General features: G+C 35.0%; 1 protein-coding gene across 1 annotated transcript in view; it reads right to left on the minus strand.

Moving 5' to 3' along the window:
* The window catches only part of LOC145116991 (serine carboxypeptidase-like 18), a 179,709-nt gene that overhangs the window by 88,636 nt on the left and 76,660 nt on the right, over window positions 1–14,413 (minus strand). The gene's annotated exons all lie outside the window — the stretch shown is intronic.

Genomic DNA, 14,413 nt, shown 5'->3' on the forward strand with positions numbered 1-14,413 from the left:
TGATCGTCGCCGCTATTGATAGTTGTCGCCACTAAAGCCCAATTAGTCGTCGGTAAAGGTGTCGCCGCTAAAGGCCGACGAAGTTAACCCCAAAAAACTCGATCTTTTTTCCTTTTGCTCTTCTGTTTCACTCCCTTCGCCTGTTTCTCTTCTCTTCGTCTGTATCTTACTTCGTCGATTATTGTGGGATACCAGTGACATTTATCAATTTTGGGTGTGTGAAATTGTCCACAAAGAAAATACCACCGGTGGAGAAAGATTTTCCAGTGAGGACCAAGCTTTTTCCGGCGACACCAAACTTTTTCCGGCGACACCAAGCTATTTCCAGGTCCGGTCCCTTTTCTCTTGTAACATCGATTTTAAGTTTATTGGAGTGGTTAATTGCAAAAAATTGTCAATTTCAGTTTTGTTGATTGTGTTGCTACGTTCCCGACCACCACCCGCGACTACCGCCACCACTGGACCATTTTTCATTGATTTCCGCCACCACAGGTTCTATTTACTTCTATTTATTATGAAAATTTAGTTTAATTGCAAAATATGTGTAGTTGTATCAATTCTTTGAAAATTGCCATATGTATGTATATTTGATATTTGTATGTGAATCTATGTAAATTTGGTGTATATATGTCAATAAATGTGTGTTTGATGTATATGTGGTATAAAAGTATTTGGTAGAAGTATGATGTTCATATGTGAAATTATGTGTATTTGGTATAAGTAGGATGTTATTATGTATGTATGTGAATGTATGTATATTTGTTATATATGTTGTATACGAATGTGAAATTTGTGTATTTGGTATAAATAGGATGTTATTATCTATATATGTGAAAGTATGTGTAGTTGGTCTATGTAGGATGTTATTATGTATGTATGTGAATGTATTTGTATTTGGTGTATGTGTGGTATATGTATGTGAAAGTATGTGTATTTGATGCTCTTATGTATTATGTGAAAGTATGTGGTTTTGGTATAAGTAGGATGCTATAATTGGAAAAAAAATTATTGTTATCATTGAAAAGAAAAACAAAAAAAAATGTTATAAAATTGGTTAAAATGTTATATACAAATACTAGAAAGTTTCTAGTTTGTTCCCAAACTAACCCTAAATGTTATCATTTAAAAGAATCAAACAATTTTTTTTTCAATAATCATGTGTATATCTGTACATCTACTATAAATAAAACAAACATGTGGAAAAATTTGATTCGTTGGATATTTCACCCTTTTATTTAATACTTACAACTTTTGCCTATATCAATTACAAGTGATTGTAATTAAAATTAATTAAACAAAAATGCATAAATAAAAAATTTTAATTTTAATTTTTTTTAATTTTTAATTTTTTTAAACTTTAATATCTACTTTTGTGAGTCACATATAACTGTTTAAAGTACAATGCTATAATTGTAAAAAAATAATGTGGATTGTAAAAAAATAATGCTAATTCTGTATACTAAACTCTAAACCCGAAATTATGTTTCAGCAACATCATGTCTATTGATAAAAGCTGGACTACTAATCTACATCGAAACTATCCCGAGTTCCAAGCAGGACTCAAAGTTTTTATCGAGAAGTCCAAGTCACACCTTGATAGTAATAGTAAAATCAAATGTGCATGTCAAAAATGTGATAATTGTTACTTCAAGTACCCGACTGTAGTGGAACGCCATATATTTATAAATGGTTTCGGTAAGTCGTACAAAACTTGGATCTATCATGGTGAATCTTTTATTCCTCCAGTCGTCTTGCCAAGTAACGAAATGGACGATTTAGTCGACGATGTGATGTGGGAGTCGAGAGAAAATGATACCAACCTCGATGAAGGAACCTCGAATACATGGGGTAGCGGTGTGGATGATGATTTTTCACAGTTGTTAGAAGAAGTGGAAACTAAATTGTATCCTGGTTGCACCTTTTCTTCCCTTGAGTTTCTAGCAAAGTTAATGCATATCAAGGTGAACAACAAATGGACTGATAGTTCATTTGATCAACTCCTTGAGTTGTTGCAATCAACATTTCCCAAAGGCAACAAGGTTCCCTTTCACATTATCTAGCCAAAAAGAAACTGAAGTCTATTGGTTTGGGGGGTATGAGTCGATACATGTGTGCAAAAACGATTGTTTTCTCTTTTGGAAAGAACACGATTCATTGCAAGTTTGTCCTGTTTGTAAAGAGAGCTGATGGATCGATAAAAACATCAAGGGTAAGAAAGTAGCTCATAAGGTGTTACGGTACTTTCCTGTGACCCCTAGACTACGACGTTTATATTGTTCGCGGCACACTACCAAAAATATGATTTGGCATAGTACCAGACGTTCAGAAGATGGTGTGATGCGTCATCCTGTTGATGGGGAACATTGGCAAGATTTTGATAAAAAAAATACTCCGACTTCTCGAGTGAACCCCGTAACGTACGCCTAGGTCTTTCAGCTGACGGTTTTAATCTATTTGGAAACATGTGTAATCCACATAGCACATGGCCGGTCATACTCACCACATATAATCTGCCACCCTGGATTTGTATGAAAGAGTCATCATTCATATTGACTTTGTTGATTCCCAGTCCGAAAGCTCCTGGTAAGGATATGGATGTTTTCCTTAGGCCGTTGGTGGAAGAGCTTAAACATTTGTGGAACTTAGACGTACGTATTAAAGATGCAGCGACAAACACGTTCTTCACGATGAGAGCTATGTTGTTTTGGACAATAAACGACTGGCCAGCTCGTAGTAGTCTATCAGTTTGGAGTGGGCAAGGGTATAGAGCATATGCTACTTGCAATGAAGACACTCCTTCATACCGTGCAACAAATAAAGTCATATATATATCAGTCATCATCGTTTCCTAGATGCTAATGATCCGTTAAGAAAGAGGTTGGAATTTAATGGGATGGAGGAGACAAGACCCTCTCTGAGAGACTTTATTAATGACGACATACAAGAGCAACTAGGTCGTCTACGAACTCGTAAACCGGGTAAACATCCTGAGCATGGAGGTGGGGAGCCAAAGCGGCAAGATGACGAGTTGAACTGGTCGAAACGAAGCATTTTCTTCGAACTCGAGTATTGGTCTTCTCTACAGTTGAAACACAACATAGATCTCATGCATGTCCAAAAAAATGTGGACGCGAGTTTGTTACGTACTCTTCTAATGAACGATAAAAGTAAAGACACATCAAATGCACGAGAGGACTTGAGAATTCTAAACATTCGGAGAAATGAATGGTTGCAAAAAAATGTGACAAGTTTCATAGACCCCATGCAAAATACTCTTTCACGAAATCTAGTCGACAACTCTTTTGTCAATTTATAAAAGATGTTAAACTGCCGGATGGGTTTGGTTCTAACATCAGTAAGAAAGTGAACGATACCAATACTAACATTATTGGGTTGAAAGGACATGACCATCACATTCTTATGCAATGTTTGATACCAATTGGAGTTAGAGGGTTGTTAGACAAAGACACTTATACACTTATTGTAGACCTTTGTATGTTTTTGAAGCAACTTTGTTCCAGAACATTGAAGGTGGAGGATATGAGAAAAGCAAAAGTAGACATTATTGCAATCTTGTGCAAGTTAGAATTGATTTATACTCCAACATTTTTTGACATTATGGTTCATTTACTTTTGCATTTACCTGATGAAGTGATTGCCGAAGGCCCGGTATGTATGAGATGGATGTATCCTTTCGAAAGGTATATGAAAAAACAAAAAAACTATGTCACAAACAAGGCGAGGCCGGAAGGTTCTATAGCTGAGGGTTATGTTACTGAAGAAGCTTTATCATTTTGTTCGATGTACCATCGAGATGTAAAGAATCAATTCAATCGTCCGGAAAGAAATGTAGATGTTGTCATTGAAAAACAAAGTTTTGGATGTTTGAGTCTAAATGTCGACCGACCAGCACAACTCAAATCAAAACTCTTAATTTAACGAAAATGCATAACATGGAATGGTTTGTATTGAATAGCTATGAAGAAGTCACACATTATATTAAGTAACTATTCTTATCTCTAACTTTCATCCTTCAATTTTTTTTATCTTTTTAAATCTATATCTTTTTGTTATCAACGTAGGAAATTCAAATCTGAACATCCCCAAAGTGATGAAAAGAGAGAATTTCGTAATTTGTTTCGTGAAAAGGTAACATAAATTAATAAACAAATTTGTTTCATTGATATGAAGAATACATAATACATATTACTTTATATTTGCTAGGTTCATCAAATGAAAATAGAAAACTCTCCAGAATTCCACAAAGAGTTGTCGGCTCTTGCAATGGGTCCGCAAATGAATGCTTATTCTTACACCGCATGCATAGTCACCGGTGTTAGGTTTATGGTACTTAGTCGTGACACACAACGCACAACACAAAACTCTGGGGTTTAGCGGTGGGTGAGAAAGGTGAGAAATATTATCGCCAGTTAGAAGAGATTATAGAGTTTAGGTATACGCATGATTATTCAACTGTACAATTTCTTTGCAAGTGGTTTGATACTCGAACAAGAGTTATTTCTAGTGATAATTTCACCCGTATCGACACACGATGCGAAGCATACAAAGATGATCAACTCATATATGCTTCACAAGCCAAACAAGTGTTCTACATCAGAGAGCCAAACAATAACCATCGGTGTGTTGTCGAGCATGTTAATCATCTAAGTATTTGGGATCTACCATCGAACGATGATCGTGTCCAACTTGTTTACAATGATTCTGTCCAAAATGTTGACAATGGCTCACACGAAAACGTAGACAATGTCGACGTACTTCAAAATATCTCTTCATCCGATGCTCCACTTTTTATTGATTTCAGCATGTACTTTAAAAACATTCCTAGAGTCATTGTTGATGTAGAAAGTGCAACTGAAGTTCCTCCGCCAACTGGTAGAGTCAATGATGTTTCTGATTGTGAGATTGATTACGATGATACTGATTCTGATTATGATACCGAAGACGACACTGAAGGATATGAGGAAGATTCTGATTAGAATATTTTTAAGGAAATACGTGTTTGTAATATGAACTTTATTTGGATTCCTAGTTTAAATAGAAATGTTTATTCCTATGTAAATGTTTATTTCTATGTAATGTGTATTTGTAATAAAAATTGTATCTGTATATCTTATAATTTTTCAGGAAATATTGTCAATATGGCTTTTATTTGTGTATACCATGGCTCCTGTTATGGGCCGTGGACATGGGGGTGATGGAGCCGAGGACCCACCTTTCCCAGGTGGTAGAGGTGCTGGTCATCATGAGCAGGACCGTAAGTCTTATTAAGAATTTTTATTTACTATTTTTATTCAGTTATTATAAATTAAATACCGTTTCTAATTATTTTTAATTATATTTGTAGTTGAGCAATGTGCACGTACAAAAGTCCGAGGCAAAGCCAAAAATATAAATCTTGAAAGAGCTCTCTTACAGAATAAGGGAAAACCGATTACCATGGAGTATGACAGCGATATAACATTTGATCCCGTAGGAGAGACGAAAGACATGTTTTCACGAGAAATTGGAAAAACAATGTGGCATATGGTCCCTTTTGATAAATGGACTTGGAAAAAAGTTCCCCCTGCAATAAAGGACACCGTAATACAACATTTAGGGTAATTATTTATTTAAAAATATTTTATATGGTTAATTATGACTGGTTTTTACTTGGTTAACTTTTTTTTATAGACAAAGTTTGATTTGGATCAGATGTACCGAGATGTACAAGCTAATATGTTGACAGAGAGTTTTCAAGCAGCTCTATTAAAAGGTTATCGAGAACGGAAAGTTGACGCAAAAGAATATTTTTTGACAGTCGGAGGGTATGATGATATCCCGAGAGCATTAGCCAACCCTCCAGAGGGCATGGATGCTGATAACTGGAAGAAATCAGTTGAGTATTTCCAAATGGACGAACACAGAATTGCTTCAGACAGGAACAAAAAAATCCATCAAATGCAAACGAACGTGAATCGTGGGGGGTCGAGCTCGTATACCAGTACTTGCTATAAGAAGGTAATGTACGATACATGTAATTATTTATTTAAAATACAATCTAATTTTTAATGTTAAACAGAACCTTAAGAGAGTGGAAACGTTTCACAAGGCTCATATTGATAGGGATGGTGTATTTGTTACTACCGAGGCGGAACAACAATATGTAAGTACTTAATTATAATTTTATCATATAATTAAGTGTTTATTTATACTTAATTGTTACTCACTTTTGGGAATTACAGAATCGGTTAGATGAAGAGCTCTTAGAACAAACCTAAGGTGAAAGTGAGTTAACACCCGGTCAAGAAAGAGCTGCATTTGAGAAAGTATTAGGATAGCGACGTGGCCATATCAGAGGTAGACAATCTACTTTGGATTTTTGTGGTGAATATTTGCTAAAAGCATTGGTAATTGGGTTTTTGTCCCAAGTGCAAGAAATAGCAATGTACTTTGGTTTTTTGTCTTTGTTTAAAAATAGCAATCTACTTTGGCATCATAAAATGCATGCTGATTTGGTAATTTTGGTTTTATGATGATTATTTGCTAAAAACTTTGGTAATTGGGTTTTTGTCCCAAGTGCAAGAAATAGCAATGTACTTTGGTTTTTGTCTTTGTTTAAAAATAGCAATCTACTTTGGCATCATAAAATGCATGTTGATTTGGTAATTTTGGTTTTGTGGTGATTATTTGCTAAAAACTTTGGTAATTGGGTTTTTTTCCCAAGTGAAAGAAATAGCAATGTACTTTGGTTTTTTGTCTTTGTTTAAAAATAGCCATGTACTTTGGCATCATAAAATGCATGTTGATTTGGTAATTTTGGTTTTGTGGTGATTATTTGCTAAAAACTTTGGTAATTGGGTTTTTGTCCCAAGTGCAAGAAATAGCAATGTACTTTGGCTCTTTGTCTTAATTTAAAAATAGCAATGTACTTTGATAGTTTTTGTTTATGTTTGATAATTTAACTTATAAGTTTATATATGCTGTTATTTATTTTGTAGTTGGAAAATCTTCATGCAATACTCAACGACCCAGCATGTACGGATGAGCTTTATTCATTTTTTCAATCACAGAATAATCGAGGAAACGATGGGAATGAAGATGATGGTATGTAGGGAGGAGTTTTATTTGCATATTACACTTGTTGTCACGCTTTGCTACTTGTTAGATTGTAAAACTTTTGGTTGTTTTCTGTAATTACCCGTGACACTATTATAGGCGACACTATTACTTTTGATATTTAATCGGATGTTGTTATGTAATTACCGACGACACTATTACCGGCGACACTATTACTTTTGATATTTAATCGGATGTTTGTTTTGCAATTACCGGCGACACTATTATTTTTTATATTTAATCGAATGTTGTTATGTAATTACCGGCGACACTATTACCGGCGACACTATTACCGGCAACCAAAATCGTTGATTAAAAAAAATTAAAAAATGAAAATTGTTATTACCGGCGACTTCAACATTACCGGCGACTATATCATTAGCGGCGACGACACTCTTTAGCGGCGACACACTCATTAGCGACGACAATTCTCTTTAGCGGCGACAAGTTGATCAATAGCGACGAAGCAGTAGCGACGACTTATTATTGGCGACGTATCGCCGCTATTACCATAACCGGCGACAATGAGATCCTTTAGCAGCGAATTTTGTCGCCACTAATTGCCTTTTTCCTTGTAGTGTCACAAAGTCTTAGAATTTGATATGTTTTTAAAACAAAAGATTTAAGTAGGATGGTTGCTCAGTTTTAATATCATTACTGTAAATGATTATCTTTCTCATTACCTCCTTAATGCACATACACGAGAATATATATATATATATATATATATATATATATATATATATATATATATATATATATATATATATATATATATATATATATATATATATATATATATAACACGCAGAATCTAGAAGGCCAATTAAGGAAAGAAAATCTTCAATTAAAAGGCCAACTCGTCGAGTTGAAGGGTGAAAACTCGACGTGTTGGAAAGTTGGGGTGTGCGTTTTGGAAGACCAACTCGACAAGTTGGGGAGGACCAACTCGACGAGTTGGACTAGGTTTGGAAATCCTAAAATCAGGAATTTGCACCCTATTTAAACAACTTAAGCTCTAGGGATTGGCCTCATTTCCAGCCTCCACTGTCCAAAACCCTAATCTCGAAACCCTAAGCCATTTTTGGTGATTGTGAGCTAATCTTGTGCATTCTTGGTAGGTTTAAAGAAGAAGAAGCTAGAAGGGGGAGTAAGAACGTGTGGGAGGAGAGTAGAACAGGAAGTTGGGCTTCATTTCTGGTTCATCTGAGGTATAAAGCTTCAACCTTGTCCATGGCATGCTTAGATCTAGTCTTAGGATGTTTTGCTTCATGTTTTGGTCCAAGTATGTTGATGGTTGGGAGTTGGACGTCCCATTAGGGAAAACCCTTCAGATCTAGGGTCTTGAGGGGACTTCATGGCATAAAGGTGCCAACTTTATGGTCATGGAAGTCCCATGCAACCATTAGACCATCATTTTGGTCTTTTAAGCCCTATTAGGTCATGTATGCGAGTAAAGATAGGAGCTTTACGTGACCAAATTGTCCCTTGAGTCCAGATCTATGACCCCATAGTTTATCTTGAAGTTTTGATGGCTTTTGGAGTTGGATCTAAGCCATTTTGGGTTAGGGTTTGAGCTTATTCTCTTTAGGAAGGGATTAATGGGTAAAGTTGGAAACTTTACCCTTCTAAAAGGTATTTCCATTCTTGATCTAGAGTATTGGATTCAGATCTGAAGAATAAAGGCTTAATGCATTAAGAAGGAGTAAACACACTGAAGAACTCGACGAGTTCACGAAGGAACTCGACGAGTTGATGTGAGTATGTCCTGATTCTGTTAAAAAGGAAAGAACTCGACGAGTTGATACGTAATATCACGATTCTGTGGTTTATGGGAACTCGCCGAGTTGAAGGATAACTCGACGAGTTGAATCAACTCGGAACGTTGACTTTGACTTTGACTTGGATGTTGACTTTGACCTTGACTTGACTTTGACCAAGGTTGACCCCTGCAGGGTTATGAAGTACGAAATGGGTTCTAAAGGATAGTTTCATGGAAAGGTTTAGGCCCAATTTAGAAAATTGGGCCATTGATGGGCTTTCATGGATTTTATAGTTTGGGCATTGATGGGTCAGGGGTGAAACGGTCATTTCACCCCAAGTAAGGATTACAGATCATGGTTTGGAACCCAATTGGTAATTGGGTGATATTTTGGTATTGATAGCTTGAGGATTTGCCAGGGTAGAAGCTAAGGATTTCTTGCAATGGGCTTCAGCAGTGCGAGGTGAGCTACCTTCCCGGTAGAAGTGGGTCTAAGGCACCAAGGCCGACCCACTAGTAGTTGTTTATAGTATAGATGATTGTCTTTGTGATAATTGTCTGGTATGCCACTATCTTTAGAGATTTATGTGCTTGTATGCTATGTATTATGTGGTAGTGGTAGGAGGGGTGAAATAGACCCCGTAGCCGGTTGAGATAAATCGGAGGGTAGGTTGGGCACCTAGATATGCCTGACAGTATGTTTATGATATGTTATTATGTGATAGCGGTAGGGGGTGAGATAGACCCTGTAACTGGTTAGCATAAACCAGAGGGTAGTTTGGGCACCCAGATATGCCTGAGAGGGTAGGTCGAGCGCCCAGATATACTTGGCATGGGTAGGTCCGGCACCCAGGTATGCCTGACATGGGTAGGTTGAGCACCTAGGTATGCTCGGCAGGGTAGGTTGGGCACCCAGATATGCCTGACATGGTAGGCCAGGCACCCAGATATGCCTGGCAGTATGTGATTATATGGTATGATAGGGGAACTCACTAAACTTCGTGCTTACGGTTTTCAGTTTTGGTTTCAGGTACTTCTTCTTCGAAAGGAAAGGAGCCGCAATGATCGCAACGCATCACACTATGATTTTCCGCACATGGGATCTTTGGGAGTTGTACTCTGATGATGTTTTATTATGACATGTTTTAGGTATTGAGATATTGGTTTTGATTATGATATGAGATGATACTATTGATGTTTTCAGACTACTAGCTTTTATAATTACGTAATTAAAAATGGAATTTTTGGTCTTGAATTTTGGAAAGTTACAATATATATATATATATATATATATATATATATATATATATATATATATATATATATATATATATAAGTATATATATATATATATATACATATATATATATATATATATATATATATATATATATATATATATATATATATATATATATATATATATATATATATATATAGGGCTAGGTTATAATGTGGATGAACAATTATAGTTCAGACGTGTGTACAATGCTATTCTATGAGAATTACTGAGAGAATAGATTGTTTGCTAATGTGAATACGTTCAACCTCACACAACTATCGTCATTTTCATGCATTCTCACTAATTCTTATTCATTTTTGTTATCATGCATCGATATTTACTCATTTTAATTCTTTCAGAATACGACTCCATAAACATTCTGACAGAATCAGAATAATAATAAAAAGTCTATAATAACCTTATAGACGATTTAATTAGTGAGAATGTGTGATAATAACAATAGTTAAGTAAGATTGAACGTATTCACATTACCAAACAACATATTTTCTTTGTCATTCTCATAGAATAACATTGTCCACACGTCCGCACAATAGATGTCAATCCACATTTGAACCTAGCACTCTCTCTCTCTCTCTCTCTATATATATATATATATATATATATATATATATATATATATATATATATATATATATATATATATATATATATATATAAAGACCAGGCCGAAAGTACATTGGGTTCGACTAATAGAGTGAGCTAACTAAACATCAATACAGTGGCAATATACATCGACTTTTAACATCCCCCCACAGTTTGATCGCAATGGTGTAGAACGTTCAAACTATTTCGAAAGTCAAGAAACAGAGTAGATGGCAGACTTTTGGTGAAGTTGGCAACATGCATACATAGAAGACGAAGGAACATGTAGAACATGTATGGGCCTGGTAGCGACATGATTGCGAACAAAATGTATGTTGATCTCTATGTGTTTCGTGCGTTGATGTTGCACCATAATGCAGGACATGTAGACTGCACTAATGTTTTCACAATATATTATGGTCGCGTTATGAGGATGAAAGTGGAGTTCTCGAAGCAGATTGTGAATCCAACAGGATTCGACGATTGCATTTGCCACGTCCCGATTTTTAGATTCTGCACTCAATCGAAAGATGACAGCATGTCATTTGGAAGACCATGAAACAACACCAACAAGCATACAATAGCCGGAAGTAGATCGATGGGAAACAGGACATCCTCCCCAATCAGCGTCAGAGTAATTCCTGAAAGATGTTTGTGCAGAGACATGAATATGAAGACTGTGGTCTATGATGCCACGTTTGTAGCGCACGATATGCTTGAGAGTGTTGAAGTGAGGCTCATGGGGATTGTGAATGTATAAGCAGATATGATGAACAACAAAGGTGATATCCATGTGAGTGAATGTGAGTTATTAGAGAGCACCTGCTAGATTGTGGTATAGTGACAAAGGGTGCCTGTGGAATCTAGTGTCTGGGTCGTCACTTCAGGAGTGCGACACGGGTTACAATTGAGCATATTCTTACATTGAAGAATGTCCGTGACATATTTTTTGTAACACCCGTATTTCCTGCTAGAATGGTTATATATAGCCTGTAATCACATTGGTCAACTATTTTAATCTTTTTATGAACAAATAAGAAATTATTATTTTTATATTTATGTGCTCAGTGGCGGACCGTAAGAGGGGCTTGGGGAGACCATTTTGAGTAGGTATTAGGTTTTGACCAGATGAAGAACAACTACTATTTATAAATTAAAATTATTTATTAATTATTTATTGTTTACCGATAAATTACATATTGTTTGGTATTGTAAAAATGAAATAAAAAGTTAAGAAACAACAAAATATCTACCCATGTATGGGTTATGTATATGTTATTTAAATCAATATGTATATGTTATTTATTTATAAATTAAAATTTATTTATTGTTTACTGATAAATTACATATATATTGTTTGATATTGTAAAAATGAAATAAAAAATTAAGTAACAACAAAATATCTATCCATTTATGGGTTATGTATATGTTATTTAAATCAATGTGTACGTTATTTATTTATAGTGTGAGTCTTATAATTTAAACAAAGTTAAAGAATATAATTTAAGATAGACTGTTTGAATGATTTTTTTTGTTTTGTTATTTGGAAGACAATTTATCAAAAAATATTAGTTTAAAAATGAATTTTAAAGACTTCAAATTGACGAGTTCCGTTTTAATCAGCAATACAACGATATTTTTATAAGTTATAAGTTTTAGAGTGCATAATTCTGAACAAAAATTTTCTTATCTTACTAGTATGTTTTGAAATTTTGATTTCGGCCCCCCTAATTATTGTGTTTGTGTTTCGCCCATGTATGTCCATATGTGTTTTATACCATATTTTATGTAAATTATATAAGTATTTAATAATAAAATAAAAATATACGTCAAAAAATAAAAAAATATTTAAGACAAATAATCTTAACCTAGTTGTAGTATACATAATAAGGATTCCGGGGACATAAGGAGAGTTTGAATCTAACTGAGAACGAAGAAGTTATGGTACGTTGAAGCTTCGTGTTGAATCCGATACAACTACGAACGTCACAAAATAGCGAATTGGAGATAGATCTCTTACTAGCCTATGTAATCTAAATAAAATTCATAGTAGTCGTTAAACCGGGAGCGTGCATATAGAGAACGTTCAAATCTGACTTCCTATGAAGAAGTTATGATTTTATAAAATTCAGCACACCAGTATGCAACACTGATATCGAAATTTAGAACTGTTGGTTGTTTTGGAAAAACAATCTAAATGAGAGTTGAAGATCTCGTCCATACCTATCTATCGATATAAAGACATTCAAGAACAAATATCGTATGTGAGAGTTATGATTTTTACACGTTTAACAATCCAAGCCTGTAAAAATATAACTTTAAAAATAAAGTCAAAATTAGCCGATGGAGTCTAAATGAAAGTTATAGATCTGCTCGACACATGGATATAGAACGCTTCGAAAACGGAGCTCATATGAGCAAGTTATGAATTTTTTAAGAAATCAGGAAAATCCACGCGCACCAACCAGGGGCACGGACCAGTGAAGCCCTACTATACCTGAAGTACCCGACTAATAGTAGCTATATACTAGAAGTTGCAAGGTCATAGTTATGCCCACATATTTCCCGGTTTTGTTAGATTACTCTGTCTTTGAGAAGGGTTAAGGAAAAGCGCTGCCCGAACCTCTAATTACCTACTTTTTTTAGGTAAGTGCGTAGTTACTTTCAAGAGCATAATTTAATATAAGTATCTATTAAATGCTAATTGTTTTAATTATACTTTGTGCTACTTGTATACCTATAATAGTACAAGGTACTAGAAACTATACTGGACATAGTTTTCCTTTAGTATAAGTCTGGATTAGTTATAATATGACTTGTATAAGGTATCTAGCTCGCAATAAACTAGGATATTGTTTATGTCTCATTCTGGGGTAGAGTGTGAGATCAGAGTGGAGTGTCATATTCCTCCTCTTTCTTGGATGACCAAAAATGGTGGGTCCAGATCAGACAACCGATAGGTATGTCTGGGTCATCGACCAGAGTGGATGACAACACTTGACTATTCTAAGCGGTTTAGTGAATTATGTTGCTAGTATGGACTTATAACCCCCAGACATAGATAAAACATTTATCAATAGCTTTGACCATTGGTTGCCTTTATATTACTTGCACTGGCCATGGATTCCCCTAGCTGTGTATTCAACCAGATACTCAAACGATTTATTTGGAAGGGTGATTCCCATGGATAATCGTTGACTTAGGATTCATGAGAATCAGTTGGGCTGGGTATAATGTCTTAAGGATATTTATGTTAGATTTTATATACCTATGTTATCTATCAACGATTGTTTTGCAAGAATGATATTATGATTAATTATCATTAAATTATTATGGGATTGAAAACCATATGCATCTCACTAGGTTTCCCATACCTGACCCACTCATTTCATGTGCATCACATGTAGTGGATGTAAGGCTACTAAAGCTTAGTTATGATGCTGAGTAAAATAAAAGATAAGCATGTCATATTTTAGGACCTTTTATATATTTATGTTGTAATGTGTGTTTTGATATGAATGATGACATCCTCGGAATTTTATATAACGAAATAACGTTTGTTATCTCAATATGTTTTATATAACTGGGAATTTCCGCATCTCAATTATTAAAGCATAGATAAAAAGTTTTAATCAGTTCTAAAGAATTGA

This window comes from Lactuca virosa, chromosome 5, assembly GCF_052849685.1.
Source record: "Lactuca virosa cultivar CGN04683 chromosome 5, Lactuca_virosa_CGN04683_v6, whole genome shotgun sequence".
NCBI lineage: Eukaryota > Viridiplantae > Streptophyta > Magnoliopsida > Asterales > Asteraceae > Lactuca > Lactuca virosa.